This window comes from Phoca vitulina, unplaced genomic scaffold (assembly GCF_004348235.1).
Source record: "Phoca vitulina isolate PV1807 unplaced genomic scaffold, GSC_HSeal_1.0 scaffold57, whole genome shotgun sequence".
Classification (NCBI taxonomy): Eukaryota; Metazoa; Chordata; class Mammalia; order Carnivora; family Phocidae; genus Phoca; species Phoca vitulina.
Genome location: NW_022589760.1, coordinates 1,567,845 through 1,583,413, shown reverse-complemented (window position 1 = coordinate 1,583,413; position 15,569 = coordinate 1,567,845). Strand labels below are relative to the sequence as shown.

General features: G+C 36.3%; 1 pseudogene; it reads left to right on the top strand.

Annotated features, from left to right (window-relative positions):
- Nucleotides 1-1,874: 1,874 nt before the first annotated feature.
- On the top strand, nucleotides 1,875-2,039 carry LOC116623186 (annotated as a pseudogene).
- The last annotated feature ends 13,530 nt before the right edge of the window (nucleotides 2,040-15,569 follow it).

Sequence of the window (15,569 nt, the reverse complement as noted above, 5' to 3'; positions counted from 1 at the left end):
GAAAAGGGTGTGTAAACCAAACTGAAAGGAATTAATGAATGCAATCCATTGTAAAGATATTTAACAGAGCAAGTTTCATCCTCACTGTACCTGGGGCACCAAGCTGTTGATCTCATGTAGCTCTTTTAATTTGAGAGCTAAGGCCACCCACTTTTTCCAATTAAAAGAAAGGGCAACTACTCCAAACACTAGTGCCTACCCTCTTCCATCACAGGGGTTCACATCAAGGGGATTTTAATGCCACATCTTTTAGAAAGCAGAAATCTGTGTTTTCTGTTAATAGCTAGCTCATTTTAAATGATCAAATTCTGTGTATAGTCACATGGTGTAGCATTGTTCAAGTAATTCTTTTCTAACCCAGAAATGGCTTTAGAAATTTCAAAGTTTTTGTCATACAACAAATTGTTCTGCTTAACTCTTTTTTAGAAAATGCAATTTACCAAAAATTGGTTACCAACAAATATATCCCAATGATGTCTCCTCAATCGTTCCTACTTTAATCTTGAGGGCTCTGCTTTTACTGAAATGTTTATGAGACATAAATTTTGCCTGGAAACATTATGTTTCATGATAACATAAATTTATGCATCTGGATGTAATAAAAAAACAAAAAGGGTTAGTTCCTAAACATTGGCCTGGTATCCTATAAGAGATTAAATAACTCTGGGCTACTGATGTAGAGGAGGTTTTGCACTAAATCAAGTGCTGTTGAGACTACTAAATACGCACTTCCCCCCCAGAGCACTTGCATGAACCATCTACACCAATAAAAACACTAAGTTTTACTATTGTAGACTTTCTTCTTATTATAAAATAATACACATTACTTGAAATTTTAATGTACAGAAGGCCTTAAGTTGAAAAGTAAGTTCTTTTTCTTTGAAAAATTGGAAAACCATTTACCATGCTAATGGACACCAAAAGAAAGCTGGGGTGGCAATCCTTATATCAGACAAATTAGATTTTGAACCAAAGACTATAATGAGGAAGGACACTATATCATACTTAGAAGGTCTATCCAACAAGAAGATCTAACAATTGTGAATATCTATGCCCTTAACATGGGACCAGCCAATTATATAAGCCAATTAATAACAAAAGCAAAGAAACACATTGACAACAATAGAATAATAGTGGGGGATTTTAACATCCCCCTCACTGAAATGGACAGACCATCTAGGCAATAGATCAACAAGGAAATAAAGACTTTAAATGACACACTGGACCAAATGGACATCACAGATTTATTCAGAACATTCCATCCCAAAACAACAGAATACACATTCTTCTCTAGTGCCCATGGAACATTCTCCAGAATAGATCACATCCTAGGTCACAAATCAGGTCTCAACTGGTACCAAAAGATTGGGATCATTCCCTGCATATTTTCAGACCACAATGCTTTGAAACTAGAACTCAATCACAAGAGGGAAGTCGGAAAGAACTCAAATACACGGAGGCTAAAGAGCATCCTACTAAAGAATGAATGGGTCAACCAGGAAATTAAAGAATTAAAAAAATTCATGGAAACAAATGAAAATGAAAACACAACTGTTCAAAATCTTTGGGATGCAGCAAAGGCAGTCCTAAGAGGCAAGTATATAGCAATACAAGCCTTTCTCAAGAAACAAGAAAGGTCTCAAATACACAACCTAACCCTAAACCTAAAGGAGCTGGAGAAAAAACATCAAATAAAGCCTAAACCCAACAGGAGAAGAGAAAAAATAAAGATCAGAGCAGAAATCAATGAAATGGGAACCAAAAGAACAGTAGAACAGATCAACAAAACTAGGAGCTGGTTCTTTGAAAGAATTAACAAGATTGATAAACCCCTGGCCAGACTTATCAAAAAGAAAAGAGAAATGACCCAAATAAGCTTTGTGCAGTGGCAGTATCATAGCCAATGAGGTTTAGCCGAGGCACGATTATTGCTAATAGAAATGACCCAAATAAATGAAAGCATGAATGAAAGAGGAGAGATCACAACCAACACCAAAGAAATACAGGCAATTATAAGAACATATTATGAGCAACTATATGCCAGCAAATTAGATAATCTGGAAGAAATGGATGCATTCCTAGAGATGTATCAACTACCAAAACTGAACCAGGAAGAAATTGAAAACCTGAACAGACCTATAACCACTAAGGAAATTGAAGCAGTCATCAAAAATCTCCCAACAAACAAAAGCCCAGGGCCAGATGGCTTCCCAGGGGAATTCTACCAAACATTTAAAGAAGAATTAATACCTATTCTTCTGAAACTGTTCCAAAAAATAGAAATGGAAGGAAAACTTCCAAACTCGTTTTATGAGGCCACCATTACCTTGATCCCCAAACCAAACAAAGACCCCATCAAAAAGGAGAATTACAGACCAATATCCCTGATGAACATGGATGCAAAAATTCTCACCAAAATATTAGTCAATAGGATCCAACAGTATAAAAGGATTATTCACCACAACCAAGTGGGATTTATTCCTGGGCTGCAAGGTTGGTTCAACATCCACAAATCAATCAATGTGATACAATACATTAATAAAAGGAAGAACAAGAACCATATGATCCTCTCAATAGATGCAGAAAAAGCATTTGACAAAGTACAGCATCCTTTCTTGATCAAAACTCTTCAGAGTATAGGGATAGAGAGTACATACCTCAATATCATAAAAGCCATCTATGAAAAACCCACAGCAAATAACATAACATAATAAAAAAAAAAAAAAGTAAGTTCTTTTCCCATACCACACTTCAGATCACCACCAACATACCCCAGTCCCACTCTCCAGCAATAACTACTGTTAACAAATTTCTAGGTATACTTCCAGAAATTTTCTATACATATCCAAGTATATGTACAGTAATTGAATTTTACACAAACAAATAATACCATATATACTTATTTACAACTTGTTTTTTCAACTAAATATACCTTGGGTATCTTTTCTAGTAAGAATATATATAGTACCTTATCCTTTTTAGTGGCTACATAGTATTCCATAATTGAAATGTGCCATTATTGACTTAACTGATCCCCCATTTATGGATATTTGGTTGTTTCTAGTTCATGCTATTACACATGATCATCTTTGTACATATTTCTTAGGGCATATGTAAGAAATGGAAACATATTTTTATGCAAAATCTTGTATACAAATGTACACAGCAGCATTACTCATAAGGCCAAAAACTGAAAACAAACTCAAATGTTTATTAACTGATGAATGGATAAACAAAAGCTGGCAGGTATATCCATAAGATTACATAGTATTCAGACATAAAAGCAATGAAATACAGATGCATGCTAAAACATGGATGAAACTTGAAAACTTTATACTAAATGAGAGCTCATGAAAACCCACAAATTGTGTGATACCATTTATACAAAATATCCACATTAGGCAAATTTGTAGAGACTGAAAGTAGATTAGTGGTTGCCAGTTGGTGGGGAGAAGAAGGAATGGAGAGTGACTGCTAATAGGTATAAGTTTTCTTTTTAGGGTGATAAAAATGGGAATTAGATGGTGATGGCTATACAATCCTGCCAATATCCTAAGAAAACATTGAGTTTTACACTTTAAATGGATAAATTTTATGGCATGTGAATTATATCTCAATAAAGCAGTTTTAAAAAGTAACATAAATCCTTTCAAAGAAGGGTCAGTCTGGAGTGTATGGAATACTTTTATCTTGGGATATTCCCTACATACCCCAGAAAAAATTTGCCTTTATATAATTTCTCCCACCAGACAGTTAAAATGTTTTTCCTCATTTCCTAAAGGAAATGACTGTGTTTAAATTTGAAGAGAAAAAATTAAATCAAAGATTAGCTTTCAGAGACAAGCTTAAATGTCTTTTTTAAAATACTGTTTCTGTGTTTTTCTTGTTTTTTCTAATTATAAAAGTAGCACATACTCACTGTTTGAAATTTGGAAAAGACATAAAAGCCTAAAAAGATGAAAGTAAAGATTATCTGTCATCCCACCACCCAGAGATAATCATTGTTCACATTTAAGTGTATTTGATTCTTGTCTTTTAATATACTTTTGTTTATGAAATTGGGATCACACTCTGTATCCACAGCTTTGTATCTTACTTTCTTATTTTAATATTATGATATCATGAGCATTTTCTCATTTCAAAAACATGATTTGAAAGAGCTACATAATTTTCTATTCTATGCCTATACCATAATTTATTTAACCAGTTTCCAATTTTTAGATATTTAGTTGCTTCCAATTTTTGCTTCTGCAACTGTTTTTGTGGTTAAATCTTTTTGCACATTCTTAATTATTTCCTTAAGATAAATACCGAACAATGAAAGATATGCACATATTAAAGCTTTTGTTATGTATTCTCAAATTGCCCTTCAGAAAGGTCAGACCAATTTATAACTCCTCTAGAACTCTTTCTCCCTTAAACTGGCCAACGCTGGCTATGACAATTTGTTTTTAATTTTTTTAATTGCTGTCAATGTGTTAGGTATCATTAGAGTATGTGAGTTCATTGTTCTTCAAATTACGACTATTGGCCATTTTTATGTCATTGTTTTTTGTCTCTGCATGTATGCGTGTGTGTGTGTGTGTGTGTGTGTGTGTATACTATCCATTTCCTTTGTCTTTTTATCTATTGTGATGTTCATATTTTTCTTATGAATCTCTAAGAGCTCCTTATATATTAATAATATCAAGCATTTGTCTTTAAAGGCCATTTCCATACCCATAGTACTACTGTACTGGAGTAGTACTATAGTATTGGAGCCTTTATGTCTTCATCAGGGCAAAATTTTCCAAAATCCAAAGAGGAGAAAGGACAGAAATATTCCTTTTCCTTTTTTTCCACCACAAAGTAGAAGATATAAGGAACCCACAAATGATCTTAAAAATAAATGGACCACATTATTAGAGAAATAATTCAGTCTCCCCTATGGATTCATTAATGGCCCCTATAAACACCTTTTCTCCTGTCTCTCTGGGTACCTAATGTCTGTTCTAAATCAACAGCCCTAGAGGCTGAGGGCCTGCTTAAACCTTCCCTTTCCACCAACAACTCAAACTGCAGCTTTCTTCACAATCCTAGACACTTTAACACTTGCTGGTACTTAAAGGGCAAATTCTAGAGATTCTAATCACTAGGTCTAATTACAATGAATTGAAAATTTTCACTAAAAAGTTAATAAAAGAAAACAATTACGAAGCCAAATGTAATCCCATTCTCTTGACAGTCTGATAATATGGATTAAGTTGTGTTTCCAAACCCTGACTTCCCTGAACCACATCTACAAGCAAGGGGAAAAATCTCTTTTTTACTATTCAAGAGGAAAGGGCCCTTGGGGGCCTCATACAATATGTCCACTCTGAACCGTGTACAAGCTTGAAGTAAAGAAAGAATCAGTTTACTGACTATTTGCTATGGTTTGAGAGGTACCTGGAGGCCTTGAGTTCAAATAATCCTTTTGTGCCCAGGGATTAATGCCTGAAATACCACCATGAGTTTAAACTGAACATCTAGGGCTCAGTTCAAATGTAAGCAACTTCATGGAGGAAGTTTTCTAGTCAGACTCCTCAGTGAAAGTAAGGGATATTTGGTTCCCTCACAGGCACAGGTGTGGATGAGGCATGGGGAGAAGAAGAGAGTATGATGTACAGAGTGCCTGAGGACAAACGTAATTGGTCCATAAATCTGCCCCAGGCCATAAATGACAAGGCATAGCGGCAAATACACCCCACGTTGCCTCAATAGGCACAAGTGAATAACAGTTCTTTTTCTAGTGGACAGAAAGTTTTGCCATTTCCACTGTTCCCTTTGACCTAAATAAGACTCATCTTCACCTAAGGAAACAACAAAATATCTAGATTTCTCTTATATCTTCATAACAAAGCTTTGTCACATCGCTCTGTCTATGGGCCAGGGACAGTTCTAAATGCTTTACATGTATTAACTCATTTATATTTCACAACCACTCTAACAAGGTAGCTGCTATTATTATCTTAATTTTATAAATAAGGGAACCAAGGGAGAGAGAAGAGGCAGAACAGAGATTTGGACACAAATTTGGGAGAATCCAAAGGTAATATTATAATGCATACTGGTAAGCCATTTGTACATTGCCAAAAAGATAGCTTTCATGCCAAAGAGTCATTGTTACTCCATTTTAGCTTTTGGGTCATAGTTTAGATGTCCTTTTAGGAGTTATTTAAATGGGGGGGGGGAGAAGCTTTTTAAGAAGTTTGTAAGGGTTGTTAGGAGCATAAGCCTTAAAATCAGATGGACTTGGAATTTTGTCCCAACTGCCACACACTAGTTCTGTGAATTTCAGGGCTACTTCACATCTCTGAGAGTCAGTTTCTTCATCTATAAAATGGATTTGATAATAATAATCCTTACCTCATAGGGCTATTAATTAATACTCATAAAAATTTTACTACAGTACCTAGAATGTAGCAAGAACTCAGTAAATACTACTTATACATATTATAAAGCTGGAGAAGACTTTAGGGACACTCTAGAGTTTAGCCTCAGTTTGACATTATTCTGTGGCAAAGAAAATATACAGGCAGTAGCCCCACCAAGTGTTCCACCATAAGAGGGAAGCCTTCTGAGCAAGAGAGCCAGGCAGCGACACCTACAGAGCCAGCCTCAACAAATGACAGCTGCAGCATTGCCCAACAGCACTGTTCATATGCTGACAGCAATGGTGAGTGCCAGAATGTACTACTAGACAGTAGCTCAGTCTTCTCAGTCACACCTGAGGAGTCTTCCCTTCAAAATCCAGGTACCAAGCTACCAGACACTCTTCACCTTCCATTTGTTTCTCTTATTCACCAGAAATTTTTTATCAGGCTTAGGAACTTCAAGATGCAAGCCTCAGTTTCCTCATCTTTAGAGGATCAAAATGAGATAACCAAAATTGCATTTATATTCCCAGGCCAAAAAAAAATCTAACTCATGAAAGAGGACCATATATTGTAATATAATGGCCAAGGAAAATAGATCTAGGTAGATCTGAGTTTAAACATGGCTCTGTCACTTACAGGCTGTGTGACCTTAGGCAAGTAACTTACCTTCCCTGAGCCTCATTTTTTATAAAATGAAGGACAGTTGCAGTTGCTGCAAATAGTAAATGAAATGTTGGATGTGAAAGTGCTTTGCAAACACTAAGGAGTATATGAATGGTAAGTATGCTAATGTAGTCAGGCATATGCAAATAAAAATATTAAAAATAAAAATTGCTGTAAGACTGGTTAAATTTCTAACAGAAAAACACCACCAATGAATTAAAAAATATGTATTACTTATTTATTATTACTATCATTTTGACTGCCAAAGTTCTAGAAAATACAAGTATAATTTGAAGCAAAAGAAGGAATAAATAGAGATCTGTGGAGAAATTTTGAAGAAACCTCGTGGGCAGGTTTTAGGGCTGTAGATGACACTAGTTCTTCAGAAGGTCTCGATTCTCTATAAAATGTGTGGTTTCCCTTTTTCTTGATTTGGGGTGTGGATGATAAAGGATTACCCATGGTGAAGGTTCTCCAAGACCCCCAAAGAAAAGAAAAGTGTACATAGGTACATTCTAAGCTGGAAAGGACAAATACTGCAGACATCCTGACTCTCCCCAAACAAATCCCATTGTTAGGTCTCAGGAACCCTCTCCCAAGCAGAGCCCAGGCAGTCAGGACTGCATTGTTATCATACAGTCACTAGGACCACCTTCTGCACCTCCAATTTCCTGGAGATTAGTGTAACCAGAGCAATTTTTCTTCCTACCTTTGCTGAGATAGGGTAAAATTTTGAAAAGTGACCTCAGAGAGAAGCTAAGGAAAAAGAATACAGAAATAGGCAAATACAATTCAAGAGTAGAGAGACCAATGAGTTCAGAGAGCAATAATTTCTTGTATCTGTTTGTATTAACTCTAATTACATAACTTGGCAGTTATCTACTGAATTTGAAATGAAAATATTCTTCAGCCAAACAATTCCACTTTCAAATCCCTATTCACAGAAAGTCTTGCACATGAGCAGAAATGGGAATTTGCAAGGATGTTCAGTATAGAACTGCTTGTAATGAAGAAAGAAAAGGGTGGGGGAGAGCAAAGGAGGGAGAGAAGAAAGGGGGAGAGAAATGAGGGAGATAGGGAAAGAAAGGAAGAAAGGAAGCAACAAAGCAAGAAAGAGAGAAAAAGAAAAAAGATAGGGAACGAAGGAAAGAAAAAGAGAAGCATTGGTATCAACTATGGTTTATCCAAACAACATAGAATACTGAGCAACCATTTAAAATGAGATAGATCTGTCTATACTAACACAGAAAAACAATGTTAACGAATTGTTGAATAAAAAAGAAGCAAGCTATACAGCAATGCATACAGTAGGATATTATTTATGTGGAAAAAAACCACAAAATCAAACATATTTATATCTCCACATATGCAGTCAAAGTCACAGAAAAATTTCTAAGAGGATGCACATCAAACTGATGTTTAAAGGAAGGTCAAAGAGAATTTTTGCTTTGTCTTTACTGTGTGAGTTTTTTTATTAAATTTTTAATTTTAATTCTAGTATACTTGACATGCAATGTTATATTAGTTTCAGGTGTACAATGTAGTGATTCAAAAATTCTATATATTACTCAGTGCTCATCATGATAAGTGTACTGTTTAATCCCCATCACCTATTTCACCCATCCCCCCCCCACCCCGTCTGATAACCATCAGATTGTTCTCTGTAGTTAAGAGTCTGTTTCTTGGTTTGTATCTCTCTTTTTTTCCCTTGTTCATTTGCTTTGTTTCTTAAATTCCACGTATGAGTGAAATCATATGGTATTTGTCTTTCTCTGACTGACTTATTTCACTTAGCATTACACTCCCTGGCTCCATCCATGTCTCTACAGATGGCAAGATTTCATTCTTTTTGATGGCTAAAGAATATTCCATTGTATATATACACCACTTCTTTATCCATTCATCTATTGGTGGACACTCGGGCTGTTTCCATAATTTGGATATTGTAAATAATAGTGCAATAAACATAGGGCTACATGTATCCCTATGAATTAGTGTTTTTGTATTTTTTGGATAAATACCCAGTAGTGCAATTACTGGATCCTAGGGTAATTCTATTTTTAAATGTTTGAGGCACCTCCATTTTTTTTCCCACAGTGGCTGCACCAGTTTGCATTCCCACCAACAGTGCAAGAGGGTTCCTTTTTCTCCACATCCTCATCAACAACTTGTCATTTCTTGTGTTTTTGATTTTAGCCATTCTGACAGGCGTGAGGTGATATCTCATTGTAGTTCTGATTTGTGTTTCCCTGGTGATAAGTGATGTTGAGCATCTTTTCATGTGTCTGTTGGCCATCTGGATGTCTTCCTTGGAGAAAAGTCTGTTCATGTCTTCCACCCATTTTTTACTTGGATTATTTGTTTTTTGGGTATTGAGTGGTATCAGTTGTTTATACATTGTGAATACTAACCCTTTATCAGATATGTCATTTGCAAATATCTTCTCTCATTCCATTGGTTGCCTTCTGGTTTTCTTAAGTGTATCCTTCACTGTGCAGAAGGTTTTTATTTTGATGTAGTCCCAGTAGTTTATTTTTGCTTTTATTTCCCTTGTCTCAGGAGACATATCTAGAAAAAATGTAGCTATGGCCAATGTCAGAAAAATTATTGCCTGTGTTCTCTTCAAGGATTTTTATAGTTCCAGGTCTCACATTTAGGTTTTCAATTTTGAGTTTATTTTTGTGTGTGGTATAAGAAAGTGGTCCAGTTTCAGTCTTTTCATGCAGCTGTCCAGTTTTCCCAAAACCATTTGTTAAAGAGACTATCTTTTTCCCATTTCATATTCTTGCTTCCATTGGCAAAGGGAGAAGGAGAAGCAGGCTCCCCACTGTATCACATTGATTGACTTGCAAATATTGTACCATCCTTGCAACCCAGAAATAAATCCAACTTCATTTTGGTGAATGATTTTTTAATATATTATTGAATTCAGTTTGCTAGTATTTTGTTGCAGATTTTTGTATTTATGTTCATCAGAGATATTGGCGTGTAGTTCTTTTTGTAGTGTCTTTATCTGGTTTTGGTATCAAGGTGATACTGGTCTCCTAGAATGAATTTAGAAGTTTTCTTTCCTTTTCTATTTTTTGGAATAGTTTGAGAAGAATAGGTATTAACTCTTCCTTAAATGTTCAGTAGAATTCACCTGTGAAGCCTTCTGGTCCTTGATTTTTCTTTGTTGAGAGTGTTTTGATTACTGATTTCATTTCAATGCTGGTAATCACTCTGTTCAAATTTTCTATTTCTTCCTGCTTCAGTTTTGGTAATTTATATGTTTCTAGGAATTTATCCATTTCTTCTAGGTTGTTTAATTTGTTGGCATATAATTTTTCATAATGTTTTCTTAGAATCCTTTTTATTTCTGTGGTATTGGTTGTTATTTCTCCTCTCTCATTAGTGATTTTGTTTATTTAACTCCTCTTTTTTTAAGTGAATCTTGTTAGAGGTTTATCAATGTTGTTGTATCTTTTCAAAGAACCAGCTCCTTGTTTCATTGATCTGTTCTATCATTTTTTAGTTTCTATATCATGTATTTTTGCTCTATTCTATATTATTTCCTCTATTCTTCTGGTTTTGGGTTTTGTTTGTCCTTCTTTTTCTAGTTCGTTTAGGTGTAAGGTTAGGTTGTCCATTTGAGATTTTTCTTCGTTCTTGAAGTAAGTCTGTATTGCTATAACCTTCCCTCTTTAGAACCACTTTTGCTGCATCTTAAAGGTTTTGGACTGTTGTGTTTTCATTTTCATTTGTTTCCATGTGTTTTTTAATTTATTTTTTATTTTTTTGGTTGACTCATTCATTGTTTAATAGCATTTTATTTAGCCTCCATGTATTTGTGGTCTTTCCAGGTGTTTTCTTGTGATTGATTTCTAGTTTAATAGCATTGTAGTCAGAAAAGATGCATTCTATGACTTTTTTCTCTTTGAATTAGTTGAGACTTATTTTGTGGCCTAATATGTCATCTATTCTGGAGAATGCTCCATGTGCATTTGAAGAGAATGTGTATTCTATTGCTTTAGGATGGAATGTTCTGAATATATCTGTTAAATCCATCTAGTCCAGTGTGTCATTCAAAGCCTCTGTTTCTTGTTGATTTTCTGTTTGGATGATCTGCCCATTGACCTAACGGTGTGATAAAGTCCCCTGCTATTATTATATTATTATCGATTAGTACCTTTATGTTTGCTATTAACTTTTTATGTATTTGGGTGCTCCCATTTTAGGTGCATAAATATTTACAATTGTTATAACTTCTTACTGGATTGTCCCCTTAATTATTATTATTATTATTATTATTATTATGTCCTTTTTTTATCTCTTATTACAGTCTTTGCTTTAAAGACTATTTTGACCAATATAAGTATTGCTACCCAGCTTTCTTTGACATCCATTTACATGATAAATGTCTCTATCCTCCCACTTTCAATCTGCAGGTGTCTTTAGGTCTAAAATGAGTCTCTTGTAGCCAGCATATAGATGAATCTTGTTTTTTCATCCACTCTGTCACTCTGTGTCTTTTGATTGGAGCAGTTAGTCCATTTACATTCAAAGTGATTATTGACAAATATGAATTTATTGATATTTTGTTATTTGTTTTGTGGTTGCTTTTGTAAGTATTTCTCTAATCCTTTCTTCTCTTGCTCTCTTTTATGGTTTGTTGGCTTTCTTCAGTGATATACCTGGATTCCATTCTCTTTATTTTTTGCATCTATTACTGGTTTTTGATTTTTGGTTACCATTAGTTTTGTACATAACATCTTCTGCATATAGCAGTCTATATTAAGTTGATGGTCACTTAAGTTTGAACCCATTCTTTGCTCCTCTCCCTCCCACACAAGTTTTAGGTAAATGGTTCCATATTTTAGATCCTTTTATTTTGTGAATCCCTTGACTGATTTTTATAGAAATACTTATTTTTACTGCTTCTGTATCTCTTACTTTTCATACTCTCCACTTATGGTCTTTCCTTTCCACTCAAAGAATCCTCTGTATTTCTTGTAGGGATGATTTAGTGGTCATGAACTCCTTTAGGCTTTTTTTTTTGTTTGTCTTTTTAAGGGTGAAGACTCAGCTTCCTAACACCCTCTTGGCTCTCCCAGAGCAGAGCCTGCTGATTTTTTAAATTCCAGACTTTAATTCCCATTGCTTGTAAAGACTCACAAAATTTGGCCCCTCTTGCTTTCAAAGCCAAATGTTATGGGGATTTGTCTTCCCTGAGCATGCTGCCCATGTGATAGTTTATTTCTTGCCCTTCACCACGCCCCCAGCTCCCTCCTGACCTCAGTTGGGTACAGTCCGTTTTGCTCCCAAACTGCATCTCCACCCTTCCTACGTTCTTCTATGTAGCCTCTTACCTACCTTTAGTTGTGGAGTTTGTTCTGCCAGTCTTTGGGTTGTTTTCTGGGTTATTTACACTGATGTGAGTGTTATATATAGTTGTGTCTATGGGATAAGGTGAGTGTAGGATCCTCCTACTCTGCCATTTCTCCTGACTCTTATTGTGTGTATTTTTTGAATGAGAATGTATTTCATATACTTATATTTTTCTTTTTAATTTAAAAGAATATTTGTAATCTATAGCCATAGACCAGGAACCTAAAGTGGCTTCCTATGGGCACTGTAACAGCCAAGGGCTGTCTTTATTACAGTGTGGGCAGGCTCAGATTGCCCACTCTGGTCTGCTCTTGTCCTACTTCGGACTGGCAACCTCCACAGCTTTCCTAGGTTCTTCCCCAGTTTTTAGTTAGAATTTCCCTTTCTGCTGCTCTTAAAAGCATTTATTTATTTATCTTTCATTCAAATCCATGAACCACTTTTGAGTACCCACTATTTGCTAGCAGCTGAGAATAAAATTATAAATAAGAACAGATACAGCCCTTTCTTATGATCTGGAGCTTGTAGTTAGTACTCTAAAGTGGGAAGAGTTTGGACACAGTACGAGGTTTCAGCTTTGCATGACTTGGGATGCAGTGTCCTCATCTTTAACATGATAATAATAATGCCACCTATCTCCCAAGGTTATAGTGAAGAAGTAGTGCAAGTAATTCATAGAACAGAGCTTCTGGAATATAGCAACTACTTGGAGAATGTTAACCTGTCTCCTTCCATGTACTCAGTATTTTCCTGCACTAACCTTTTCAAAATAATAGTTATTATAGCAAACATTTATATTGCTTTTGTTATGTGTCGAACACTATTCTAAGTGTTTTACACCTACTAGCTCATTCAATCTTATCAAAAACCCTATGAAATAGATACTAATTTCCTCCATTTCTAGATTAGGAATTTAAGGCACAAGTTTAAACAACTTGCCCAAGATCACATAGTTAATAAGTGGCAGAGATGGGATTTGAAGCAAAATAGTTTAGTGCCAGTCTGTGTTTCTAACTATTCTTTGTACTTTATAATTATCTCTATGGCTGTGGGCCCCTGTCCTCCCTCCTCTAAGATCCAGTTATCTGTTTCTTCATTCATTCAACAATACTTACTGAAGACCTACAATGTGCTAGGCACTGTTCTAGGCATAGTGCTATAACAATGAACGAGATCTGCCACCATGAAGTATCTATTGGGGTACAGCAGGTGAAAAGTGGTGAGAGAAAATGAATCCATCTATAATATAACATCATGTAGTTTTACATGTTTGAAGTAAATAAAGTAGAGATGAGTTTTGTTCACTTTGTCTGAACCAGTCACTAATTGCAAATTAAGGCAGTTTCTCCTCTTCGGAGAAAGTCAGGTTTGCTGCCTATTGTTCTGGGCTCACAGGAAGGCACATGGTTTCTGTGACAACTTTTTCCTCATCTCATTCCCTCTTGCCTGCTGAGATAGCAGAAAGCTGCAGCTTATTCTCTTTCAGAAGCCCAAACTCCTGATGAGATTGCCCACTTATTCCTATTTCATAGGGCCCAAAATCTTTCTCAGGCAATTTACAGAACAAAGATTACAATATACTCTGAAGCTGGAGAAAGCTCAGGTCTCTCCTAGTTCAGGTTCTCAGCACTTCTCAGGTCTTAGAAGCTCTCTTCACAGCCCTGCCACAAGTGGATGATCTCACAACATTCCAACAAAGCCAGTCTGACATGAGCAAAATATTTCCAGCATCCAATAACCATCTGTTCCACTTCTGGCCCTTTAAACCAGGGCACTCTGCCAGGCACCATTCATCGTAATACCAAGCTTAAAAGTAAATCAGCCAGCTATTTTACCAGCAAAATGGGTTTATTCAGGAATAGCAGAGGAATTGCAATTGAAGACATAGAGAGCGTAGATATGGACAGAACATCTGGGAGGCTTAGGAAAGAAGAGTGAGTCTCCTTCTTTGCTTGGGGCCTGGGGTTTTTATTGAAGATGATGGTCAGTGCACGTTTCTTCTCAGTAATCCAGGAACAAAGATGTGTTTAGATGTTCTCCATAAATCACTTATGCCCTTGGGCCAGGGGTCTTGCTGAGTCAGTGATCTTGGAAAATGTTCATGATGACCCTACCTGGTGACTCCTTAGTTGTTATCTATTGTGCTGGAAGACTCCAAAGAGATCATTAAGTCCTTCACTTTTACAAGGAGGACATATTATCTGTTCTATAAAGTGTGTGTAAGGCCTGTGTGTAGGTACTAGCAGCAGAAACAGGAAAAGGAGCAAAAAAGCAGTATTTCATGGGGTCCCTTTAGTTTCCCTGTCTCAGTAGAAAATGAGAGTTTTCCCTTCTGGCCTATCAGCTCCATTCCAAATGAGGTGTCCTTTATTCAGTTGCATAATACCCATAAAAGCAAATCAAGAGAATCTGTGCAAAAAATCCACCTCATCAAAGAAACTAAAAAGCCCACTTCTGGTATTAGGAACTGGTGTGTGCCCAGACACTAACTCCCATAAGCCTATTTCAGCTCACTTTTTGTTGTTTTCAGACCTTGATCCAGTGAACCATTTTGGACCCCCATCTGATTCTGTCCAAGCACCTTCCCTCTCATAAACTGCTACTGGTAAAAGGCTCTGGGGAAGCCTCTCCTTCCAGCCAGCTCTCTGGTAGATCTTAGCAATTAGGAGTGTAGGTTCTGGAATGAGAGAGCTTGGGTTAGATTCCCAGTCCTGCCACTTCCTGGCTTTGTAGTTGCGATATCGTGATTTAAAATAAGAAATACAGATTTGGTATTTGTTGTTTCTGACACAGAGCTCCTAAAACCCTTGGAATTTCCTAAGTGATAAGACCAATAAAGGTGTCACTTGCTACACTAACAAGGTGACTTTTGGACCACACCTAAGGAAAGGGGCTGGTTGCCAGGAGAACCAACCACGTGATTAGAGAATTGGAACTTTCAGTCCCACCCTTCTGACCTCTGGAGAGAGTTGGGGATGGAGGTTGAATCAATCACCAATGGCCAATGATTTAATCAATCATGCCTATGTAATCAAACCTCCATAAAAAAACAAAAGGACAGGCTCAAAGAGCTTCTGGGTTGATGGACACATGGAAGTACTGGAAGAGTGGTGGACTTGGAGAAGATATGGAAGCTCCATG